We start from the raw sequence: 24,414 nt of genomic DNA, 5'->3' as shown, positions 1-24,414 counted from the left end.
CCGGTCAGTACAGAGCTGGACTGAGTAGATGCTCAAGAAATCCTACTAGAATGAAGGACTGAATGACAGAGTGAGTGAACGAACTTACCTGTCTTCTTTCAATAATGCTCCTTCAAGACGAAGAAGGTTCTTTTCTCTTTTTGACTTTTTACAAATTGGAGTATACTTGCTTTCCAACGTTATGTTAGTTTCCGCTGTACAACGAGGTGAACCAGCTGTGTGTGTGCATATATCCCCTCACTCTTGGACCTCCCACCCATCCCCACATCCCACCACTCTAGGCCATCACAGAGCACCGAGCTGAGCTCCCTGTTCTGCAAAGTTCTTGCAGCAGAATATCTTCCAATGATACCCAAAAGCAGGACTGCTGGAAGTACACACACACACACACAGAGGAAAAATACACATTTTTTCCCCAAACTCTTTACTTTTAGAAGTAAACCAAGCAGTGTTCTCTACTTTCTAGGCACAGTTCCACTGTGTGTGTATATGGATGTAGGTACAGTTACCTGTATGTATTCCTCACAACAATCCTATGAAGTAGGTACAGTTACGATCCCTGTGTGTTAAACATGGGGAAACCAGAGCACAGAGAAGTTAGGTATCTTGTCCAAGATCACACAGCTATTAAGTGCAAGAGCTAGGATTAGAATCCACGCAGTTCAGTTCCAAAGTACCTGCCAAGAAAGGATTTTGCTCTATTTTGTGCCTTTTTACATGTTTATAGAATTCTTACATGTATTTGGAATTCTTGTCTCAGCCCCTTTCACATATTTAAAACCAGCCCACTCTTTGGGTCCACATCAAACCCGCTTCCACCTACAGCGTTCCCTGACTACTCATTTTCTCATTGTTACAAGTACGCAACTACATTGAAAATCTTTCCCAAGTGCACATTGTGATTCTCTGTAAGACAGAAATAATATTCCACCACATGAAGGGGTTATTAGAAGGATTAAGTGAGACAGAACCTTACATTGTTTGACTCTGCTTTGCATTTCAAGTTTGTTTTCCATTTTCACGTGCAGCAGATGAACGGTCCCTGCTTTCATCTCCAGCCAGTCCTCCCCTGTGTGAATCCCACCCCTGACCCCCACGCAAGCCCCTCACCCCTGCACTCAGCCCCTCTCCCTCTACTCTAAGTCCTTCCTCTCTACAGGATCCCGTGGGGCAGTCCACAGACGTGCTGTAAATCATCTCACTTAAAGTAATCATCTCCTGATCCTATATCCCCCTCAGCTGCTGCCTCATTCCCCACTCCCCTTTCCAGAAAAAAAAAAAAAAAAGTCTTGAAAGGGTCCTCCACATGGTCACCATGTCTTTCCCTCCAGTTTGCTCTTTCCATCCCGCCACCGAAACAGCTCTCGTGAGGGTCACCAGTGACCCTCTCATTCATGAATCCTGTCATCCTCTGCTGCAGCTTGCACTAGTTTTGACCCAAGCAGTCACTGCTTCCTTCTTGAGAGAGTTTCTTGTCTTGGCCTCAAGGCCACACTTTCTCTCTGTTTCCCTCTCCCTCACTGGCTAGTCCTTCTCTGACTCCCCAGCTAGTTCCTCATCATCTTCCCAACCTATAAATATTGGGGCCCGGGGCTCAGTCTTCTTCTTAATCTATACTTGCTCCTAGGTGATCTCATGGTCTGAAATCTCTTCTATTCAGTTTATATTTCTAGCTCCAACTTCTCCCTAAAATACAGATTTGTATGTCTATCTGCCTACCTAGTATTTCCACTCATATGCACAACAGAGATCTCAAAACAGAACTCCTGATTTCCTCTCAAGAAAAACCTCTTTGTTCAGCATTTTTCTTCAGCTCACTAAATGAGAATTTCGTTCTTCTAGTTACTCAAGTCAAGCACTTTGAAATTGTCTTTTATTTCCTTCTGTCTCATATCCTTCTAATTCTACAATAAATCCTCGGACTTAAACTCCTAAAACTTACCCAGAATCTGAACACATCTTATTATGTCCATCACTCAAATGTTTCTTTATCAGAAGCATTTATTGGCCTTCCTGTCTAAAATAGGGACTTCCTGGGTAGCTCAAACGGTAAAGAATCTGCCTGCAATGTGAGAGATCTGGGTTCAATCCCTGGGTTGGGAAGATCCCTGGGAGAAGGACATGGCAACCCATTCCACTCTTCTTGCCTGGAGAATTCCATGGACAGAGGAGCCTGATTGGCTCCCGTCCACGGAGTCACAAAGAGTCGGACACGACTGAGTCTCACTCCAATGTTAATAGCAGCATTATTAACAGTTGCCAAGATATGGAAGAAATCTAAGCATCCATCAACAGATCAGTGGATAAAGATGTGGTACGTATATACACAATTGAATATTACTCAGCCATAAAAAGGAGTGAAATCTTGTTATTTGCAACAACATGAATGAACTTGGAGGGTATTATGCTAAGTGAAATAAGTCAGACAGAGAAAGATAAATATTGTATGATATCAGGACATATGTAGAATCCAAAAAAGAAAAAAATACAACTAAGTAGTGAAAATATAAAAGAAACAGACTCACAGGTATAGAGAACAAACTAGTGATTATCAGTGGGGAAAGGAAAGAGGGCAGGGGCAAGATAGGGGTATAAAATTAAGAGGTACAAGCTGTTATGTATAAAATAAGCCACAGGATATATTGTACAATACACCGTGCTGTGCTTAGTCACTCAGTTGTGTCCAAATCTTTGCAACACCATGGATGTAGCCCACCATGCTCCTCTGTCCATGGGAATTTTCCAGGCAAGAATATGTGAGTGGGTTGCCATACTGTCCTCCAGGGGATCTTCCCAACCCAGGGATCAAACCCAGGTCTCCCACATTGCAGGCAGAGTCTTTACTGTCTGAACCACTAGGGAAGCCCAATATTTTATAATAGCTATAAATGGAGTATAATCTTTAAAAGTTGTGAATCACTATATTGTCTACCTGTAACTTTTGTGCATCAACTGTACTTCAATTAAAAAAAAGAAAAATAAGATTACAATATTGCCAAATGGGAAAAAAAAAATTCTCACATACACACATATACACAAATACATACTCCCTCAGTTACTTGTACCCTGCTTTATTTTTCCTCCATGGCACTTACCTTGACCTGACATGTTATATATCCATTTATTTATTTGTCGCCAGTCTTTCTGTGCTCTAGAATATAAACTACATGAAAGCAGAGACATTCTCTGTTTTGTTCGTTTCTATGTCTCCAGTACTTAGAACAGTTTCTAGCACGTAGCAAGCATGGCAAAGATGCTTATTGATTGAATGAATATGAATCACCATTTATATGAAATTTTAGTGAGATCTGAAGCCAGATGAACCTGAGTTCCAATCTCAGATTGATAATTACTTGCTGTGACCTTCAGTTACTTACCTGATATATTTCCTTTTCTAATAATATGTCAAAGTATTATCATGAAGGTGAAAAAAATTATTGATAACACCCCTAGCATAAGGCCTGTGAACATTCAGGGACTTGGACTTATTATTTTTTTGTATCCCCACTGCGTTTACCACAGCTGTTACGTAGAGCCATTAAGGTTCCATGTTGATTGAATTTTTTGCCTATCTGCATAGCTAGCATTGATTGTGGGTTTGTTATGTGCCAGACCTTGCATTAAATACTTTATAGTTACTTCCTCCCATAAATCTCACAAAAACATCACAAGTATTGATGAATGTTATCACTTTACAGATAAGGGAATGAGGCATTGAATTGTATAGTAGTACTTACTCAAAAACCACACAGCTAATATGTGGTAGATGAGGGTTCACATCCAAACCGCCTGCCTCCAGCATCCAGGCTCTTAGCTGCTCCCTACTACTGCCTACAATATTCAGGCATTGTTCTCAGCACATGGAAACTGAAAAAATAGAAAAGATTCATTCCTCTTTTAAGAAACTATGGTCCACCAGGAGAAAGGCACGGGCACTCAGCTCTAACAGTATGTTTTAACCCTGGCCGTGTATGAGAATCAGCTGTGGAAGGGCACAGGGCTGTCTCCGCCCCATTCTCCATGGAAATTGGCCCAGGAATCCTGGTTTTTAAGATCCCTCAGGTGAATCTTAGGAGTAATCAGAGGCTAGAAGCTGAGTCTGTGATAAGCAGCGGCCATGACTGACGAATATCTTCAGAGCTCCAGGGAAGAGCTCTGAGAGAAAGCGATTGATCAGTTGTGGATCCCTTTGAAATGACAGACTAAAATCCTGCTGCTGACAAGAGGTTGCTTTTGGTCAAGATGTCTGGCAGAGAAGTGCCTGTCCTGAAAAGATTCAAGGTCAGTGCTGTCCTCTTAAACATTCAGTGAACCTCTATTGTGCATTTGTCTGCTTCACAGTAGCTATGAATTTGCTTCCTGATGTTTTATTCAAGTACTGGCTAAACTATCTACCTAATATAGAGAAAATCACTCAAGTTTTGTTATCTATCAAAAGGGGGATAAAAATGATTCACATACCAAATGTGCATTTGTTCAGCAAATGTGGTCATTCATACAAAGCGAGTAATGTGTTTCCAGGTGCAAATGGAGGGTTAGCTGTTGTTTTTATTAACGGGATTCATATTAGGGAAGCGCCTGGAAATCAGCTCCTGCCCTGTGCATTTTGACATGACGTGGTGGTGGAAAATATTCTGGCCCAGCAGTCTGGACTGGGTTCAAGTTCTCTTCTGACATTGGTGTCTTGGGAAAACGGCTAATCCTCCTGTGCCTCGTCAAACAATGATATAGCACCAGTAAAACTTGGTGGCATTGGTGTGAAATTGAGGGGTGCTTTGTGAAGTACTTGTCTTGAATCTTTGACTATTAAATCATCTTTCTGGGAGTGGTAACCCTATTTCAGGAATTTCTAATAAAAATCCATAAGGAATTCAACAGCGGGTAAGAAACAAGAAGGACAGAAAATAATGTTTAAGTAGAAGCCAATAAGGCTCCAGGTACTCTGCATGTATTACTATCACCTGGAGATAATCCTGCCTGATCGTATCCACACTTTGTAGGTGAAGATACTGATGGAGGACCGATAAGATGAAATACTGGGTTGACCAAAAAGTTTGTGTTCAGGTTTTTCCATGACAGCTTACAGAAAAATTCAAACGGACTTTCTGGCCAACCCAATATTTAGTTGGAAAGAGTTTGGCTTTGGAATCTGATAAACCAGAGTTCCAAACATGACTTCAAGTTATGTATCCTCTGAGTGTCTGTTTTTTCTACTGTGAAATGAAAGTAAATGATGCCTCCTTTTCATATTTATTAAAAGGCTAAAGACATTGAACGGCATGTGCCTGGTCACCGCTTAATATACTGTCTCTGCACTTGCTGTGATGGAATGTTTGTCCAGGTCTCACCAGTGAGTCTGGTTGCAGATCCTGAATTCCTTGCATTTCATCCCACTCCCATCAAAAAAGCTTCCATTTGTTTTCTTTCTTTGATTCTTTCAACCTCCATCACCTTTCCCAGTGCTTGCCTGTAATATACATTGGTCAGTGTTGTTCTGAATTGTGTTTCTGAATTCATTATTTGTCTCTGGTAGTTGTGCCTCAAGGCAGTGTCTACATTTTGACTCAATTTTAGAAATCTAATAGAGAAATCAACAGTGGTGAAATCATCGTTATTAGAGAGTCTGGCCCATTAGTTTTCTGAGTCATTGTTTCTTCACTGGCAGACTGAGCTGGGAGGAGAGATAGGCTGAGATGGCCAAGGGCTTTGCCTTTGCAAGTGTCTGTAACAGCCCAGTCAGTAAGAAAAGCAAAGAGGAGGCAAAATAATTCAAAGATGTGCATGAAAGCCCTATCTGAATTATATACATGGGAATGTCACTTAACTTGAATATGTTTGAAGCAAATTCATTAGTCAGGGAACCTCCTTGCAAGAGAAGTTATTAATGTATTTATTCACTTATTTTAAAAATACAAAGAACACCTCCATCCTTAATGTCAAATATTGGCTAGGCAGTGGGTTCTCTGGTGGTAAAAATAGATATGGCTCAAACCCTGTTGGAAGAAAAACAAATCAAATGAACATAAATTGTGGCAAATGCTGCAATGCAGAGGACATGGAGTCAGGACAGGGCCTCAGAGGGGTTTGTAATGCACAGGGCGGTCAGGGTACTTTCCTTGGAGAAGTGTCAGAGCTGAGATCTGGTGAATGAGTAAAACTTAAGGAGGCAGGATAAGACAGAGAATCTTCCATGAAAGATCTTGTCATGGGTCATGGTGAACGTGAGGTCCTGAAGGAAGGCCAGTGAGGCTGGAGCACAGAGGCCAAGAAGGAGTTTGGAGGAGATTGAGGCTATGAATGCTATGACCCTATGTGTCTCTGTGGTGTGGCTGATGGAACTGGTCTTGATCCAAAGACCAACTGGAAATTATGAAAGTATATGAACTTGGGGAAAGAAGCCTGACCGTATCTGTAGCATGAAAGACTCTTCTGACTGCTGTGACAATAGAGAGGCTAAGAGGGCCTGGACATATTTTAAAAAGTTGGCCGCTTAGATGTGTGGTTGCTTTCTTAGAAGCAGTCCTTATGGTTGCAGTACAGTAGACTTCTATTAATAGATAGTTCTTTGTACTCCCCAAATTCCTCAAGGTGCATTTGTGTATTATTAAAACAGTCTTACAAACACAGAAACCTGGCCATTGTCTTGCATTCAGACAAGGCAATTGTTATTCTAGATGAGCAATGGCAGGAACACACCAGGCTGTGTTTCAAAGAGGCAGTAAACACTATGAGCACTGAAAAATAGAGTGTGTTCACTCTTCCAGATACAGCATTGCAAAGCACAATATTTAGAAAGAAGAGAAAGGCCGTCTTAGGATAAAACCATTAAAAATGTCATCATATCTTGTTTGTTCGACAAGAAATAGCTGCTACATCCAAGCCTCTGGAGAGAATGGTACATATGCTCAGCTGTGTATCTTTATTTATAAACAGCAAGGTGGCCCTCTCAGGGGACTGCTAGCCAAAGGTCACTCTTTTAGGAGCAAAGGTTAGGAAGCCACATCCTACCTTAATTATAAACTCATCCTCTCATAGACCTGTAACCCAGATAGCATGTCTAAGCATGCAGTGGGAGCCCAAAACATCCTGCAGGAGCCAAGCAGGTAGCAATTACCAGAAATACATGACATTGGTATCATGTTATGTGTACAGTATGTTCCAGCCCTGACTAAAGGCAACACAAGCTAGATAGACACCCCCCACCCAACAACAAAAAAAAACTACTGAGAAAGGAAAGCAAATCCAAACCATGCTCCCAGGCCTTTAGGCCACCTGTTTCCATCCCACAGAAAAACGTTATAGAATTTTCATTTGGGAGATGACCTCTGATTCAGGGACCTTTGCAGGGTCCATGAACCACCTCACAAAATTCCTGGTAAGATAGTGGTGAAGAGCTAGCTTTCCGCCCAAGTAGGCCATTCAACTTCAGGACAGTGCTGACCATGCCTCCATCTTCAAGTTGCGCTGAAATCTATTTCTTAGAACCATCAAAACAATTCTACATGTGCACAAAAATGCTTTGCATTCCCCTCTACAAGTTAAAGATCGTCATTCTCTCTTACTGGACTGTTCTCCCAATCCTACAATCCTTTTTCTCACTTCTTTTAAGGCTTTGTACAGATGTCATCTTTCAAATAGGCCTTCCTACCTACCTTCTCTGAAAAGACACACCTCCCTAGCACTTAACCTTGGTTTTACATCATATATTTTCTCACTGCTTCCCATGTTAGATGTTTGTATTTGTTTATCATTGTTTCCCCTCGCTAGACCATAAACTCTATGAGAGAGCAGGTACTTTGAGCCTTTGCTGCCCACTGTACCTGGTACATAGAACGTGCTTTCGTGCTCAGTCACTAAGTCAGGTCCAGCTCTTTGCGACCTCATGGACTGTAGCCCACCAGGCTCCTCTGTCCATGGAATTCTCCAGCCAAGAAGACTGAAGTGGGTTGCTGTTTCCTTCTCCAGGGGATCTTCCCAACCCAGTCTCCTGCACTGGCAGGTGGATTCTCTACCAATAAGTCACCTGAGAAGCCCATACTTAGCACATAGCAGGTGAGATAAATGTTGGTATAAAAACATGATGATTCTTCATGGTTGGCAGCAAGAGTAGGCAAGTGGAGTGACCTGTGTTATGTTTGCCTTTCTTCTTCTAGGACAGTGGTCCCCAAAGTCTAGCCCACATAAGATTAGAGTGCTTAGTTTAAAATGCAGATTTGGGGGCTCCCACACTCTCTGCTGAAATTCTGAATCAGTGAAGCCAGAGTGGAGCCCAAGAACTTCCATTTTTAAGCTCCACTCTAGCATCTGTTGAGGAAGGAACCCCAAGTGCAGTAATTCAAGAGGCACTGTCCTAGGTTAACAGAGAGTAAAGAAAATAAAAGCAACACGGCTAAATGTTGCATGGTTTCCTTCCTCCCTCCCTCCATATCTAGCCCAAGATGTGGAAACTGTAGAGACAGTGTCAGAGAGCAGTGTTGCTCAAGAGAAGGGGGTTAGGTGAACCCATTTGTAAACACCCTGATTCTAAATCTCAGTTGGGAGATGGCATGATTGCAGACCTGCCAAAGATGGGTGCACTTGGGTGAACTTAGAAGCAAAGGGTTAACAATCATTTCCTCCCCTACCTGAACACAGAGTATTTTTCTGAATGGCTGCTGCAGCCTGTGAGTGGGGCAGGGCATCACCTTGGTCCTGACAATTTGCATCAAACCGGATGCATAGCCAGAGCTGGAAGAGACAAGGCAACCATGTTCAGAGCCCCGCCCTCCACCATGCAGAGAGATGAAGTGAACCGTCCAAGAGCACACAGCTAATGAGTGTCTGGGGCTTCCCAGGTGGCTCAGCAGTAAAGAATCCGCCTGCCAATGCAGGAGATGTGGGTTTGGTCCCTGGATTGGGAAGATCCCTTGGAGTAAGAAACAGCAACCCATTCTAGTATCCTGGCCTGGGAGATCCCATGGACAGAGGAGCCTGGCAGGCTATAGTCCATGGGGTTGCAAAGAGTTGGACATGATTTAGCAACTAAACAGCAACAACAATTAGTATCACAGAGAGAAGAGAGAAAGTCGCTCAGTCGTGTCCAACTCTTTGCGACCTCTTGGACTATACGATCCACGGAATTCTCCAGGCCAGAATACTGGAGTGAGTAGCCTTTCCCTTCTCCAGGAGATCTTCCAAACCCAGGGATTGAACCCAGGTTTCCTGCATTGCAGGCAGATTCCCACAGCTGGGGCTGAAAGCCAGCCCATGGTTTCACTGCAGTGTTTTGGCCTCAGTACTCCTTTGTTACTGGTTTGACAATAACAAATTCCTGACAATCCTGTGGATACTTTAGGATGATAGGCTGGCCTGAGTAGAGAATCTGTGTGGAAGAGAGGCAGGGAAAGCCCTCCGGGGTACCCTGTAAAGACTTTCCTTCCTTTCCCACATCAGGCTTGGGTCCTGATAAGCCCTCAAGAGAAAACCAGTTTTGAGGTAATTTTAAATAACTGAGTGAGGTATGTGTAATGATATTACTATTTTACAGGTTTTTTAAAATAAAAGGAAGCTTATTTTTCTTTGAAATTGGCCCTATATACACACAGAATCAGCTGAAAAGACTATTATCTGATATTAAACTTTCGGGAATTTTCTTGTAAGTGCTATCTTCCCTGCTTTGTGTACCTAATAACGTGTCTTGGACCAGAGTATGGAACACCGGTTTCTCCATAATCACACCTCTCCAGTGCCGCTAAGCGATGGGCTGAACTTGATGGTGTAGAGCTGAGGGCTGGGGTTTTGGGGCAGTCAGATATTGCCCAAACAAATTCTGCTCCAACATCTCCTGCTCCAATCTCAGACATGCCACTGCGCCAGCCTGCGTTTTTCTCTTCCCTGTCTAACTGCCTGATGTGAAGCTTGCTGTGCATGCTGGGAACAGCCTCCTTCAAATTCACTTCATTTGCACTCATTTCCAGTCTTCTGTTTGGAAATTGTATTTTTGGCTCCATTTCAGGTCAAGTCAAAGTGAGATGATAAATGGAAACGATCCTCTGGGTGAAGCACTGGCCAAGGCTTTAGTTATAATTTTCTATTGATCCTCAGACATGCTCTGGGCATCACACAAAATTATTATTTTTTTTGATACAGCACTATCAGATATAGGCTTCCCAGTGGCACAGTTGTAAAGAATCCACAGGTCAATGCAGAAGATGCAAGAGCTCAGTTTCCATCCCTGAGTCAGGAATATTCCCTGGAGCAAGAAATGGCAACCCACTCAAGTACTCTTGCCTGGAAAATTCCATGGACAGAGGAGCCTGGTAGACTCAGTCCTTGGGATCAGGGAGAGTCGGACATGATGGAGCACACGCACACATCAGATATTGGTGCAGACCTCAGTGAACTGATTAAAGTCTGAAGATCCAGGGATACCCAACCTTCATTTAAATAACCACTTCCCTAGCCAGATGTGGTTTTGATATCTCAAAGAAGAAAGGCATCTTCCACTCTGTATATTTAACTCCTTAAAAGGTTGACTATGTGGATCACAACAAACTGTGGAAAATTCTTCAAGAGATGGGAATACCAGACCACCTGATCTGCCTCTTGAGAAATCTGTATGCAGGTCAGGAAGCAACAGTTAGCAACACGGAACAGACTGGTTCCAAATAGGAAAAGGAGTACGTCAAGGCTGTATATTGTCATCCTGCTTATTTAACTTATATGCAGAGTACATCATGAGAAACGCTGGGCTGGAGGAAGCACAGGCTGGAATCAAGATTGCTGGGAGAAATATCAATAACCTCAGATATGCAGATGACAGCACTCTTATGGCAGAAAGTGAAGAAGAACTAAAGAGCCTCTGGATGAAAGTGAAAAAGTTGGCTTAAAGTGCAACATTCAGAAAACTAAGATCATGGCATCCGGTCCCATCACTTCATGGCAAATAGATGGGGAAACAGTGGAAACAGTGTCAGACTTTATTTTTTGGGTCTTCCAAAATCACTCCAGATGGTGACTGCAGCCATGAAATAAACAGATGCTTACTCCTTGGAAGGAAAGTTATGACCAACCTAGATAACATATTCAAAAGCAGAGACATTACTTTGCCAACAAAGGTCCATCTAGTCAAGTTTTTCCAGTAGTCATGTTTGGATGTGAGAGTTGGACTATAAAGAAAGCTGAGCACTGAAGAATTGATGCTTTTGAACTGTGGTGTTGGAGAAGACTCTTGAGAGTTCCTTGGACTGCAAGGAGATCCAACCAGTCCATCCTAAAGGAGATCAGTCCTGAGTGTTCATTGGAAGGACTGATGCTAAAGCTGAAACTCCAATACTTTGGCCACCTGATACAAAGAGCTGACTCATTTGAAAAGACCCTGATGCTGGGAAAGATTGAAGGTGGGAGGAGAAGGCGACAACAGAAGATGAGATGGTTGGATAGCATCACTGACTCAATGGACATGAGTTTGAGTAAACTCCAGGAGTTGGTGATGGACAGGAAAGCCTGGTGTGCTGCATGGGGTTGCAACAAGTTGGACACGACTGAGTGACTGAACTGAAGTGAAAAGGTGGCCTCCCAAAGCTTCTAACTTAACAGGTAAATAACTGAAGTAAGATACATTCCAGGAAACGTGCCTGGGACTTAGCAGGGACTCAGTAAACGTTGGCTTCATTGTGGTATTCCACCTGCCTTTCTCTACAGACACAACCAAGTGTTGGCTCATTTACTGGTCCTTGTATTAAATGTTTCTTGTGCACTTATAATTTGTTTGGCATGGTTCTAGACACTGAATGTGTGTGTTTTCAGTCACTCAGTCATGTCTGATTCTTTGTGACTCCATGGACATCAGGCTCCTCTGACAATGGGATTTCCCAGGCAAGAGTAATGGAGTGGGTTGTCTTTTCCTCCTCCAGGGAATCTTCCCAACCCAGGAACTGAACCCAAATCTCCTGTGACTCCTGCATTGGCAGGCAGATCTTTCACCACCGAGCCATGGGAGAAGCCCTAGACACTGAACATCTAGGAGTATAAAGATAGTTAGATCCCTGCTCTCATGGCCTTAAGTTCTCTAGAGGAGACAGGTGATAAACCATCACAACCATTCGATCTCAAGTAAGAAAGGAGCCAAAACAAGACCAAAATAAGGAGATTCAGGTAACATTTAAAGTGATGACCTTGCATATTATCTAACTGTAGAAATACCCTCCAAATTGGTCTTCTGGCAAATAAGTTTCATACCTGGTGGCCTTGGCAGCCTTCAGAGCATTCACAGCTCTTTTTGGGTGCTTATTGGACAGTATTTCTCAGGTCTCTGAAAACACCTCTCCTTTCCTACCTGGTACACAGAATGGTGGGCAGGTTGTCAGTAGCATGCTCTTCCATAAAAGTAATGCCCTCTGGGAGCTGAGGCTGCAGGTCCCAGGGAAAGTGTAAATTCATCATATGTTTTTAAAGCCTCTGTGAGGGACCAGGCAGGGTTCCGTCTCTAAGGAAATTTAAGGAAGGAAGCAAAGCAGCTGCTATACCCCTAACCTTGTGGTGCTTACATTCTGGTTGGGGAAAAAGATGACCACAAGTAGACATCAATATCCAGGAACTTACAAATAGTCATCAGGGCTGGGAAGAAATTAAAAGCAGGATAAATAGAATAGCGAGTGACTCAGGAATGGTGGCCTGCTAGGCATAGGGTGGACAGGAAGAAATATGTTTGAGCTGAGGCCTGTCTGATAAGAAGGAGCCAGCCATGCAAGGAGCCCAGGGAAGAGCTTTGGAGGTAGAGGTACCTACAAATACAAAGACTGGAAGGCTGAAATAAATTGGCAGTCTTGCTGGAATATTGTATTCTTTTGTAGTAGACTTGATAGCTTTGTTTAAACATAATCTTCTCATATATTCATTATACACTTCAAAGAAGCAGAGTATACTAGTAGTTTAAAAACCTTGGATTCTAGAGACACTGTGCTTAAATTCTACAATGGAGTAACTTAATAATTTACCCTTAGAGTCAGACTGCCTGGTTCCACCGCTAGATTTTTCCATCCACTAGCTGAGAGACTTCTGGAAGCTTACTTAATCTTTCCGTGCCTTGTTTGCCATCAAAAGGTGATGTTGTGTGCCTGTTGATGATGAGTGCCTGTTGCATGGGAATCTTTTGGTAATAAATTAAGGTAAACATACAGTACTTACCAACACAGGGCAAGTGCTCAAAGTATGTTAGCTATGGTAAACCCTCCATTCTTTTCTCCAGGAGTGCATTTTCTTGATCACTTTTGCTGTTCTTTTTATCCTACCGATCACTCATTGAATAGATTTCTGAACGATCAAGTGGAAAATAATTTCCCCAAATCTTCAAGACTTGGACACCATTATGGAACTGGATAAATGCAAAGCTCTATGTTTAATTTCTTCAAAATGTATATATTTAGTGCTTCATCTTATGGTTCTTTGAAATACCTCATGTTTATGAAAATAATTAGCTATTAAATGATGAAAAAAAGTTGTTACAAGATAACAGCTATATTTATTCAACACATCCTTGTTGCTTATCTATTTTATACATGTTGTTGTTGTTAAGTCGTGTCCGACTCTTTGCGACCCCACAGACTATAGGCTGCCAGGGTCCTCTGTCCATGGGATTGTTCAGGCAGGAGTACTGGGGTGGGTTGCCATGGGTTCCTCCTCCAGGGTATCTTCCTGATCCAGGGATTGAACATGCATCTCCTGCATTGGCAGGCAGATTCTTTGCCACTGAGCCACCTGGGAAGCATTTTATACATAGTAGTTTGTGTTTCCTAATTCCATACCCCTAATTTTACTCAGATGGTAAAGAATCTCCCTGCAATGCAGGAGACCTGGGTTCAATCCCTGGGTTGGGTAGATCCCCTGGAGGAGAGCATGGCAACCCACTCCAGTATTCTTGCCCGGAGAATCCCCATGGAAGGAGGAGCCTGTTAGGATTCCTACAACCTATGGGATTGCAAAAAGTCGGACATGACTGAGCAACTAAGCACAGCACAATTTAATTACCCCTCCTCCCATCTCTCTCCCCACCTTTGGTAATCATTAGTTTGTTTTTTATATTTGTGAGTCTGCTTCTTCCAACTGTGTATAAATCTACAACTATCTCAAAGTTAAAACTTAATCTTAAAAATTAGAGAAAAAAGACTTGGGCATCATTGATATTCTTAAATAGTTTTCAGTGTAATTTCCTAGAGGTGGACCTCATGACAACCTCATTAAGTTCATTCTAGGTCCTGGACCATGTTTTCCTCAGGGGAGATAGTTGGGAATACTATATATCAATAGTATTTGTCCATAATTCTTTTTCTCATTTCCCTGCATTTTCATAGCATTTATTACCACCAGTCAATTATCCATGGTTTTATTATTATGCTTAACCTACAAGAAGAGAACCTCTAAGAGAACTAAGCCTTGTTTGCCTTGTTGAAGGCAAACATCCCCAGTCCTCTAATAATGTTACAACAGTAGAGCTCAGTAACAGCTTGTTGACTGAACTGATATCTACATACCCCTAGAAAAAGTACTAGGGTTGCTAATGGGTTGAGGACCCTTGCTTCTAAAAACATCCAATGTATTTCATGCAGTCAGAGCTGCCAGCTTCTCAGTGACCCAGGAGAGCAATGATTCACAGGGAGGATCTGATCCAATAAATACAAAATATTACACTCATTTATTATTCATTTATTCATGCAACAAATACTTATTAGGTCCTGACTTCATGCCAGGATGTTGGTACACAATGGTGAATAGAAAAAACATGGTCCCTGCCCTCAGGAGATTAGAGTCTTGTAATTAATCAAACTAGTTATTATAAAAAGCATCTTATCACCCGATTTGGCAATATCATCTTTTCATATGAAACTGAAGATTAGAACCTACAGAAGAAAAGAAAACCTTCTGGCAATGTGCCAGTGAGTGGGCAGTCAGGAAATGCTATTCTTGGCCTGACTCATTCCTCTTCACATCGCTCCTGGGGGACTGGTTGTTTTCAGGGCTGTCTCCAGATGGCACACGTGTACATTTCCCCATGGCACACCACAGTTCCTCTCTCACCCTACACACACGTGCAAACACACGCCACCCAGTATGAAATGCTCATCAGCACCAAAAACCCATCCTGAGGAACCTGAAATAAAATTCAAAGTGGCACAAGAGCATAAGCATTTGCCAGTCTGAATACCTCTTTACAGCATGTAATATCACACCCTCGATTTGCCAGCTGCCTGTTGGTAAGACAAACTGGATCGTGCAGAGGAAAACTTTCTTTTAGCAAGGAGGCAAAGGCAAATATTGCACAAGGAAATCTCGGAGAATTTGCTGTTTGTTGGCAGAGAATCCAAGTCCATATATATAATCTCCAAGTCAAGGGTGAGACACCATCCTACTTACTTTCTATCCCCAAGTTACTGACTTGGAGCTCAGTTTTCCTTAGATCATGATGTCAGGAGCCACTCTGTCTTGAGTCTTGTCTGCTCTTTTTTCTTTTTATTGAAGTATAGTTTGACTTAGCATGTCATGTTAGTTTCAGATGTAGAGCACAGTGTTTCAGTTATATATCTCTCTATGTATGTATGTATATATAAATGTATGTATATATTGTATATGTGTGTGTGTGTGTACTTAGTTGCTCAGTTGTATCCAACTCTTTGTGACTTCACAGACTGTAGCCCGCCAGGCCCCTCTGTCCATGGGATTCTCCAAGCAAGAATACTGGAGCGGGTTGCTATGCCCTCCTCCAGGGGATCTTCCCAACCCAGGGATTGAATCCTCCTGCAATGCAGGCATATTCTTTACCGTCTGAGTCACCATATGTATATATATGTGTGTGTGTGTACATACATATACATGAATATATATATTCTTTTTCAGGTTCTTTTCCCTCTTAGGTTATCACAAAGTATTGAGTAGAGGTCCTTGTGTTCTACAGTAAGTCCTTGTTGGTTATCTACCATATATACAGTAGTGTGTCTCTGTTATCCCAACCTCCCTCTCATCTGCTATTAACACTGTGGTGAGCCTGTGGTTTTGCCTCATCCATAGACCATTTATCCCACAGCTTCCTTTGTTGTGATTTAACTGTTTCATTCATACAATTATATTTTCCCCCAAAAAAGCTGTAGATTCCTTGAAGAGTTGCATGTAAGTATGTTTGGACTCTCAGGTTAGATAGTCTGGGTTCACATGACCCTTCTGCATGCTAACCTCACTAACATATAGTTTGCTCATCTGTAAAGCTATGTTTATAACAGTATCTTTCTCAAAGGCTTAATATAAAGTTAAATAGGCTAATTCACAGAAAGTGCTGAGCAAAATTCCCGACACGTTTAATTTGCTTAATATTTGCTAAGTATTTCTTTAATATTTTGCACCCCCACCACTGGCTGATCTAGACACAAAGGAAGCCACCACTGAAACGTCATTGATTTGAAAAACAACTTTCCTAACTGTATGATTGTGTAACTATATTTAATGGATTTCACATCAAGGCTGATTATCCATATACAAAAAGATAATCACATTTTATACCTCAAGATGTTAATATAGAAAATTAAAATTCTAAGAAAGTTTGTTGAATAGAAGCAACCATTTTAAAAAATACTTTTTTAAAACAATTTTTAAAAACAATTTAAAAAAATCACATTGCAAGTGCTTTAACACAATTCTACCTTTGTGATGCCAAATAACCAGATAGAAAATTAATTAAAATTTTAGTCAATTATCTAGACATCTAAACTCTCCTTTTCCATTAGTTTTCACCAAGACATTTACAGTTGCATAGAGACAGGCTATGGGTCCATGTGGTCTCCTATCGTCCTAAGATTTTCCTCAACAATTTTTCTCTCTTCATAGTCTCTTCTACTTCAAACCGTACACTTCTTGGTGGTATTTAAATGCATTTCTATGTTGCATGTAATTTTGCTTCTGGGTAACAGAATGAATTGGCCAAGCTAAGCCCCAAGATTAATTGACTGAGCAAAGTCAGCCTTTCTGATTTTCTTGAACTCAAAACCTTGAGAGTCCACTAATTAGACAGTTGTTCTAATAGAACAGGAAAAAATTCACAGTCAGTAATCTGACTTTGGTTTGTCTTTCCTTCTGGGGAAAATGCTAAATTAGCTGAGTTCAGAGTTTGCTGTCAAAGTTTTATTTGGTCGCCATGATACAAATTTCTCTGTCTATCCTATTATCACTGATAACCGAAAGGCTTCTTGGGCGGGGCGAGTCAAAGTGATGCAAATTCCTCCTCATCCTACGTGATTCCTCAGTTCTGAGGTTCACTTGAGAAAGTCAAATGGAATATTGGTTAGCTTTGTGGCCTTGAGAAAATAATTGAAATATCACAAACTTCAGAGTTATAAAGTATGGACTGTATAACAGGATCTAATGTGGAGGACTGGTGTAATAAATAAATGAGATAATTGACCATATTGTCTGGCATGAATAAGAGACTGAAAAGTGAAAGTAAAGTCGCTTAGGTGTGTCTGACTCTTTGCAACCCCATGAACTGTAGCCCGCCAGGTTCCTCCATCCATGCGGATTCTCCAGGCAAGAAAACTGGAGTGGGTCACCATTTCCTTCTCCAGGGGATTCAGACTAATAAATGTTAAATCATTTTAGTTCCATAAGGAAAGAATATAGGTAGGGAAAAATTATGGATTTTAAGCTTATTCGGGAGTTGGTGATGGACAGGGAGGCCTGGCATGCTGCAATTCATGGGGTCGCAAAGAGTTGGACACGACTGAGCAACTGAACTGAACTGAAGCTTATTCTGTTTTTTTCTTTTTAAGTAAAGAAAGAATAAACGAGCAACAATGGTGGGAATTACCTGGCAGGTCAGTGGTTAGGGTTTGGTGCTTTCACTGCCGGAGCCCAGATTCAGTTCCTGATTGGGGAACTAACATCCCACAAGCCACACTGTATGGGGGTGGGGGGTGCAAAAAAACAACAAGCAAACAAAAAAACAACTATAGAGCAACAATGGTGTGAGAGACAGCTTCTCCATTTCATTCATCCATCTGTGTATTCCACAAAAAGTGGTGAGTATCTATTGTATGTCGTATTATTTTTAGATGTTGGGGAGATGGTAGGGAGTAAGATAATCAAAAGAAAACACATCAACAAATAAGATAACTTCAGTTGGTTAAAAGAACTGTGAAGAAAATAATACATGACAATGTCATAATGAAAAATTATGTGTCCATAGATGGGATGGTCAGGGAAGCTCCAGACTTGAAGGGTGTGAGGTCATCAGTAACACAAAGACTAGGTAACAGGATCCTCCAGACAAAGGGTAAAAGGGACCTCAGGCATCAATGAGCTTGCTTTGTTAACATAAAAGGAAGCAGGGCAATATGGCCAGAGCTCAGTTAGCAAGTTGGTTTTATTTTTAATTGTAGTAGGAAGCTTGGGTGGTTTAAATCAGGACAGGGACATAGTATTTTATGTTTTTCTAAATGCCACTTTGGCTTCTGTGTAGAGAATCAGTTCAGTTCAGTCGCTCAGTCGTGTCCGATTCTTTGTGACCCCATGGACTACAGCACGTTAGGTTTCCCTGTCCATCACCAACTCCAGGAGCTTACTCACACTCATGTCCTTTGAGTCAGTGATCGCCTTCAATCTTTGCCAGCATCAGTCTTTTCCAAGGGGTCAGTTTTTTGTATCAGGTGGCCAAAGTATTATAGTTTCAGCTTCAGCATCAGTCCTTCCAATGAATATTCAGGGTTGATTTCCGTTAGGATTGACTGGTTGGATCTCCTTGCAGTCCAAGGGACTCTCAAGAGTCTTCTCCAACACCACAGTTCAAAAGCATCGATTCTTTGGTGCTCAACTATCTTTATAGTCCAACTCTCACATACATACATAACTACTAGAAAAACCATAGCTTTGACTAGATGGACCTATGTTGGCAACGTAATGTCTCTGCTTTTTAGTAGGCTGTCTAGGTTGGTCATATCTTTTCTTTCAAGGAGCAAGTGTCTTTTAATTTAATGGCTGCAGTCACTATCTGCAGTGATTTTGGAGCCCCCCAAAATAGTCTCTCACTGTTTCCATTGTTTCCCCATCTATTTGCCATGAAGTGATGGGACTGGATGCCATGATGTTAGTTTTCTGAATGTTGAGCTTTAAGCCAACTTTTTCACTCTCCTCTTTCTCTTTCATCAAGAGACTCTTCTTCACTTTCTGCCATAAGGGTGGTGTCATCTGCATATCTGAGATTATTGATATTTCTCCCGGCAATCTTGATTCCAGCTTGTGCTTCTTCCAGCCCAGTGTTTCTCATGATGTACTCTGCTTAAAGTTAAATAAACAAGGTGACAATACACAGCCTTGATGTACTCCTTTCCCAATTTGGAACCAGTCTGTTGTTCCATATCTAGTTCTAACGTTGTTTCTTTACCTGCATACTGATTTCTCAGGAATCAGGTCAGGTGGTCTGGTATTCCCATCTCTTTCAGAATTTTCCACACTTTGTGGTGATCCACACAGTCAAAGACTTTGTCATGGTCAATAAAGCAGAAGTAGATGATTTTCTAGAACTCTCTTGCTTTTCTGATGATCCACCAGATGTTGGCAATTTGATCTCTGGTTCCTCTGCCTTTTCTAAATCCAGCTGGAATATCTGAAAGTTCATGATTCACATACTGTTGAAGCCTGGCTTGGAGAATTTTGAGCATTACTTTGCTAGCATGCAGAGAATAGAGGGAGTCTATCAGTGTTGATGGGAAAAAGAGGAGAGGCTTGGACAAGGAGGCAGCAGAGGTGATAGAGAATGGTTTTGGGTAAATTATTTTGGAGGCAGAATCAATAGGATTGTTAATGGATTGGACAAGGAAGTGTAGGGTCAATAGAGGGATGTGAGTGACATCCCCATAATGAAGGCTGACTTTGTATGTAGGATTACATTTTACAAAGAATGAGGATGAGACCTCAAACCATCCATATCCCTCCCAACTCTACTCCAGCCAAAAGTCATCTCAGAAAAGAAAGTTGAGTCTTCTCACATTTGTTCCACAAATAATCACTCAGTTTCCTTTACTGTGTTCTGGAATAAGTTATGGGTACTGGTCAAACAGTAGGAAGCAAAAAAGACATACTTCTGTTCTAATGGAAGTTACATTCTAATGGTATGAAATAGAGTATAAATTATAAATAATGAAAAATCAGACACCTTTGGTCCCTACTGATAAAAATAAGAGCAGAATGGCATATTAGTAGTTGGTGGGTTGCTATATTAGAATATTTGTTAAGGAGGGCCTGTGTAAACAGTTTTTTCAAGCAAATTGACTTTGAGTTATGTATTAAACAGCTTCCCTAATAGCTCAGTTGGTAAAGAATCCACCTGCAATGAAGGAGATCTGGGTTTGATCCCTGGGTCGGGAAGATCCCCTGGAGAAGGAAATAGCAACCCACTCCAGCACTCTTGCCTGGAGAATTCCATGAACGGAGGAGCCTGGTGGGCTACAGTCCATGGGATCACAAAGAGTCAGATATGACTATGTGACTAACTTTCACTTTTCACTTTATGTATTAAACATCTCTCAGGGACATCAAATAGGTCATTATTAGATGTCTGTGTCTAGAATATCAGGACGAGAACAGTTAGAAGTAGAGGTGGTATTTAAAGCCATGGGCCTGGGTTATCATTAAAATAAAAAAGAGAATAGGAGGAGGCCCAAGACCAAGCTCTTGGAATTCTCCAGTATTTATAGGGTACATATGAACCAACACAGATTGGAGCATCCAGACTTACAGCAGTAAAATCAAGGGACAGTGGCATTAGAACCATATATGCTGAACCTTCTCCCCCATCTTCCTCCACTAGCCTTTTATCCTCAGGGAATTTCAGATAGTGATGACTTATTTAACACATATAATGGGATTTGGGTAGGGCCCAGCATTGAGACCCTGCTTCTCATTAATGTAGGGTGGTACACACTCAATCAGAATTCATCTGGCCCAAGTGTAGATGAGTAATTGTTTTGCTGTTGGAGGAAAGACAAGGCCTTGCATTGTGGAAACTCTGACATCAATCTGATCTTCCTTCTTTTAAGCTCATAGGCTTTTGAATCAGTGAGCTCTCCAAGGCTGGCAGAGAGGTATCTGATATACAAACAATAGTTAATTACTTCAGCCAGGCAACATAATGGGTTCTTTTCTAGGGGAACACAAACAACAAGAGAAAGCTTCTCAGAACACTACAGCTCTACAGAACTAGTCAATGTCGCACTTCTTGAAACAGCAGGCAGATGCCACAGGATAACCAGGAAGATAGCTTGGTGGAGGTTGGGAGGTACCAGGGAGAAGAAAGGTAAATTCTGGGGCCATGTCATAGCAATATATGAAAGTCTTAAGCTAAGAAAATTAAAAAGTTCAACAACTCAAATTAAGAACTCAATCAGTGTATTTAAGAGCTGCAGTAGAGAAGATTACTGACCAGGAAAGCAGGTCGATAAAATATATCCAGACTGAAACAATAGAGTAAAAAATAGAAATAAGAAAAGAGCCTAAAAGTTACACAGAACATAGTAAATAGGTCTAACTTTATATCAAAAGTCCAATAAAAAGATGAAGAGAGGTAACACGCAAAATCAATACTTGAGAAGACTTGCTGAAATTTTTCTAAAAGTGATGAAAATCACTGGGCTACAATTAAACAATTGTTGTGAATGCCACTTGAGATAAAATCATTAGATCTATCATAGTATTACTGTTAAAAATTAAAAACAAAGGAAATCTTAAAAACAGGGACAAAATCATGTTACCATTAAGCAATTGCACAGCTGAGTTTTCAATAAAAATTATGACATCCACAAGACAATGGCATGACAGTTTTAAAAATACTGAAAGAAAATGTCACTAGTCTAGAATTCTAGGGCTTCCTTGGTGGCTCTGCAATAAAGAATCCTCCTGCCGATGCAGGAGATGCGAGTTCGATCCCTGGGTCAGGAAGATCCCGTTGGAGAAGGAAATGGCAACCCACTCCAGGATTCTTGCCTGGAAAATCCCATGGACGGAGAAGCCTGGCATGCTATAGTCCATAGGGTTGCAAGAGTCAGACAAGACTTAGTGATTAAACAACAGCTAGAATTCTATATCCTCTGAAAATACCCTTCAAATATAAAGGCAGAATAAAGACGCTTTCAAGTAAATAAAATCTGGGATTATTTATTACAAGCAGACGTGTGTGTGTGTGTGTGTATGTGTATTTTAATGAAAAATATATGGGCATCAACCCAGATCACACAGAAATCTGGGCAGAGCTAGGCATGACCGCTAGTGATACCAATTGTCAAGCTGTGGTCCCTCCCACTGTGGTACAGGTGTAGCTACCTGACACTGCTCTGTCAACCACCTCTGCTAGTTCCAGGTTGGCAAGGCCCAACCAGGAGTCACTGTCAGGCTGTTATAGAGATCATCTTTGGGAACTGGTGTAAAAGTCACATCCTCAAAGTCTTTAAAGTGGCAGCCCAAATGGGAGACCCTTTTCATCAAACCAGCTTCTCTTATGGCAGTGGGATCATATTCCACTCCTTTTCATTTCTGTCCTCATGAGAGTGGGGCTCCAATGATAGCTGCAGAGTAGACATTTTCCCTTAGGATGAAGTGCACTTGTGTCTGGAGGGGATGTAAGTGGTTGCTCCTCAGGGACATGATGGGCAGCATGGGACATAGACAAGTGAGAGCCAGGCAGACATGCATTTTAAAATTCAGAAATGAATGAAAATCAGTGAGAAGTATTGACTATTGATGAAAAATTTTAAATGATAGCTTTATGTGTAGTTTAAAATACAGGTGAAAATAACATAAAGGAAGAAGGGAGAGATGAATAGAGTAAGGTATTCAAAATGTTTAAGGCTTTAGGTTTGGGGAAAGAATAGTAAAATTGTTAGCATAAATTACATATATTCTAATAATTATTAGGTAAATATAATTTCTAGTGTAACCACTATTTTAAAAGAATAAAATAATCCAAAAGTGACCAACTGAGAGAAGAGAAAATTTTAAAGTTAAAAAAACAGATATCCAAAAGAAGGCAAAAAAGGAGGGGAGAAAAATATAAAACAAGTGGGGCAAGTAAAATAAAAATAAACATGTGTTCAATTAATTACAGTAATTATAAATGGACTAAAATCTCCTAAAAAGCAAAGGTTCTCAGACTGAATTTTAAAAATCTATACTGTATATATAATAAAATCTCTTAGCAACTATATGTGGAAGAGAGCATTTTAACATGATGAAGGGTACTACAAAAATCTTATACCAAAGTCCATACTTAATGGGGAAATGGTGAAAGTGTACTTACTGGCCATTTTTTAATGGCCAATCTTTTTAATTTTAGCCATTCTAATAGATGTATAGTGGTATCTACCGTGAATTTAATTTGCATTTCTCTAATACCTAGTCCATTCTAAAGGAGATGGTCCTGGGTGTTCTTTGGAAGGACTGATGCTAAAGCTGAAACTCCAGTACTTTGGCCACCTCATGCAAAGAGTTGACTTATTGGAAAAGACTCTGATGCTGGGAGGGACTGGGGGCAAGAGGAGAAGGGGACGACAGAGGATGAGATGGCTGGATGGCATCACTGACTCAATGGACGTGAGTCTGAGTGAACTCTGGGAGTTGATGGACAGGGAGGCCTGACGTCCTGCAATTCATGGGGTTGCAAAGAGTCGGACACAACTGAGCGACTGAACTGGACTGAGTACCTAATGAGGGGCTTCCCAGTTGGCTCAGTGGTAAAGAATCCACCTGCTGACACAGGAGATGCAAGTTTGATCCCTGGGTGGGGAAGATCCCCTGGAGGAGGAAATGGCAACCCACTCCAGTAATCTCGCTTGGAGAAACCCATGGACAGAGGAGCCTGACAGGCTACAGTCCGTGGGGTCGCAAAGAGTCGGACACAACTGAGCATTTGTGCAGTAACTAATGAAGCTGGACAATTTTGCATGTTCATGTTCTTATTTTTTATCTGTATTTCTTCTTTGAAGTACCTGTTAACATCTTTTGCCTATTTTTCATTAGGTCGTTTGTTTTCCTACAATTGAGTTTTTAGTTCTTTATCCTAGTTACAAGTCATTTATCAGATACATGATTTGCAAATATTTTCTCATAGCCTATGGGTTTCCTTTTTTCTCTCTTCATTTGTTTTAATTACTTTTAGCATATTATCTCCTCTGTTGATTTATTATCTATACCTCTTTTGTTTTTTTTTTTTGTGGTTGCTCTAGAATTTGTAGTATAAATCTAATTTATAACAGACTGAGTATTATACTAAACTATAATAAATGTATAATATATACAGCATTATTCCTTTGTATTTGTGATCTTTATGCTACTATTTCCACATAGAAAATATGTGTACATATATACAATATATGTACATACGATGAAACACAATTCATTGTTACTCTA

This window comes from Bison bison, unplaced genomic scaffold (genome assembly GCF_000754665.1).
Source record: "Bison bison bison isolate TAMUID 2011002044 unplaced genomic scaffold, Bison_UMD1.0 scf7180017864291, whole genome shotgun sequence".
Taxonomy (NCBI): domain Eukaryota; kingdom Metazoa; phylum Chordata; class Mammalia; order Artiodactyla; family Bovidae; genus Bison; species Bison bison.
This window is presented reverse-complemented; position numbering follows the sequence as displayed.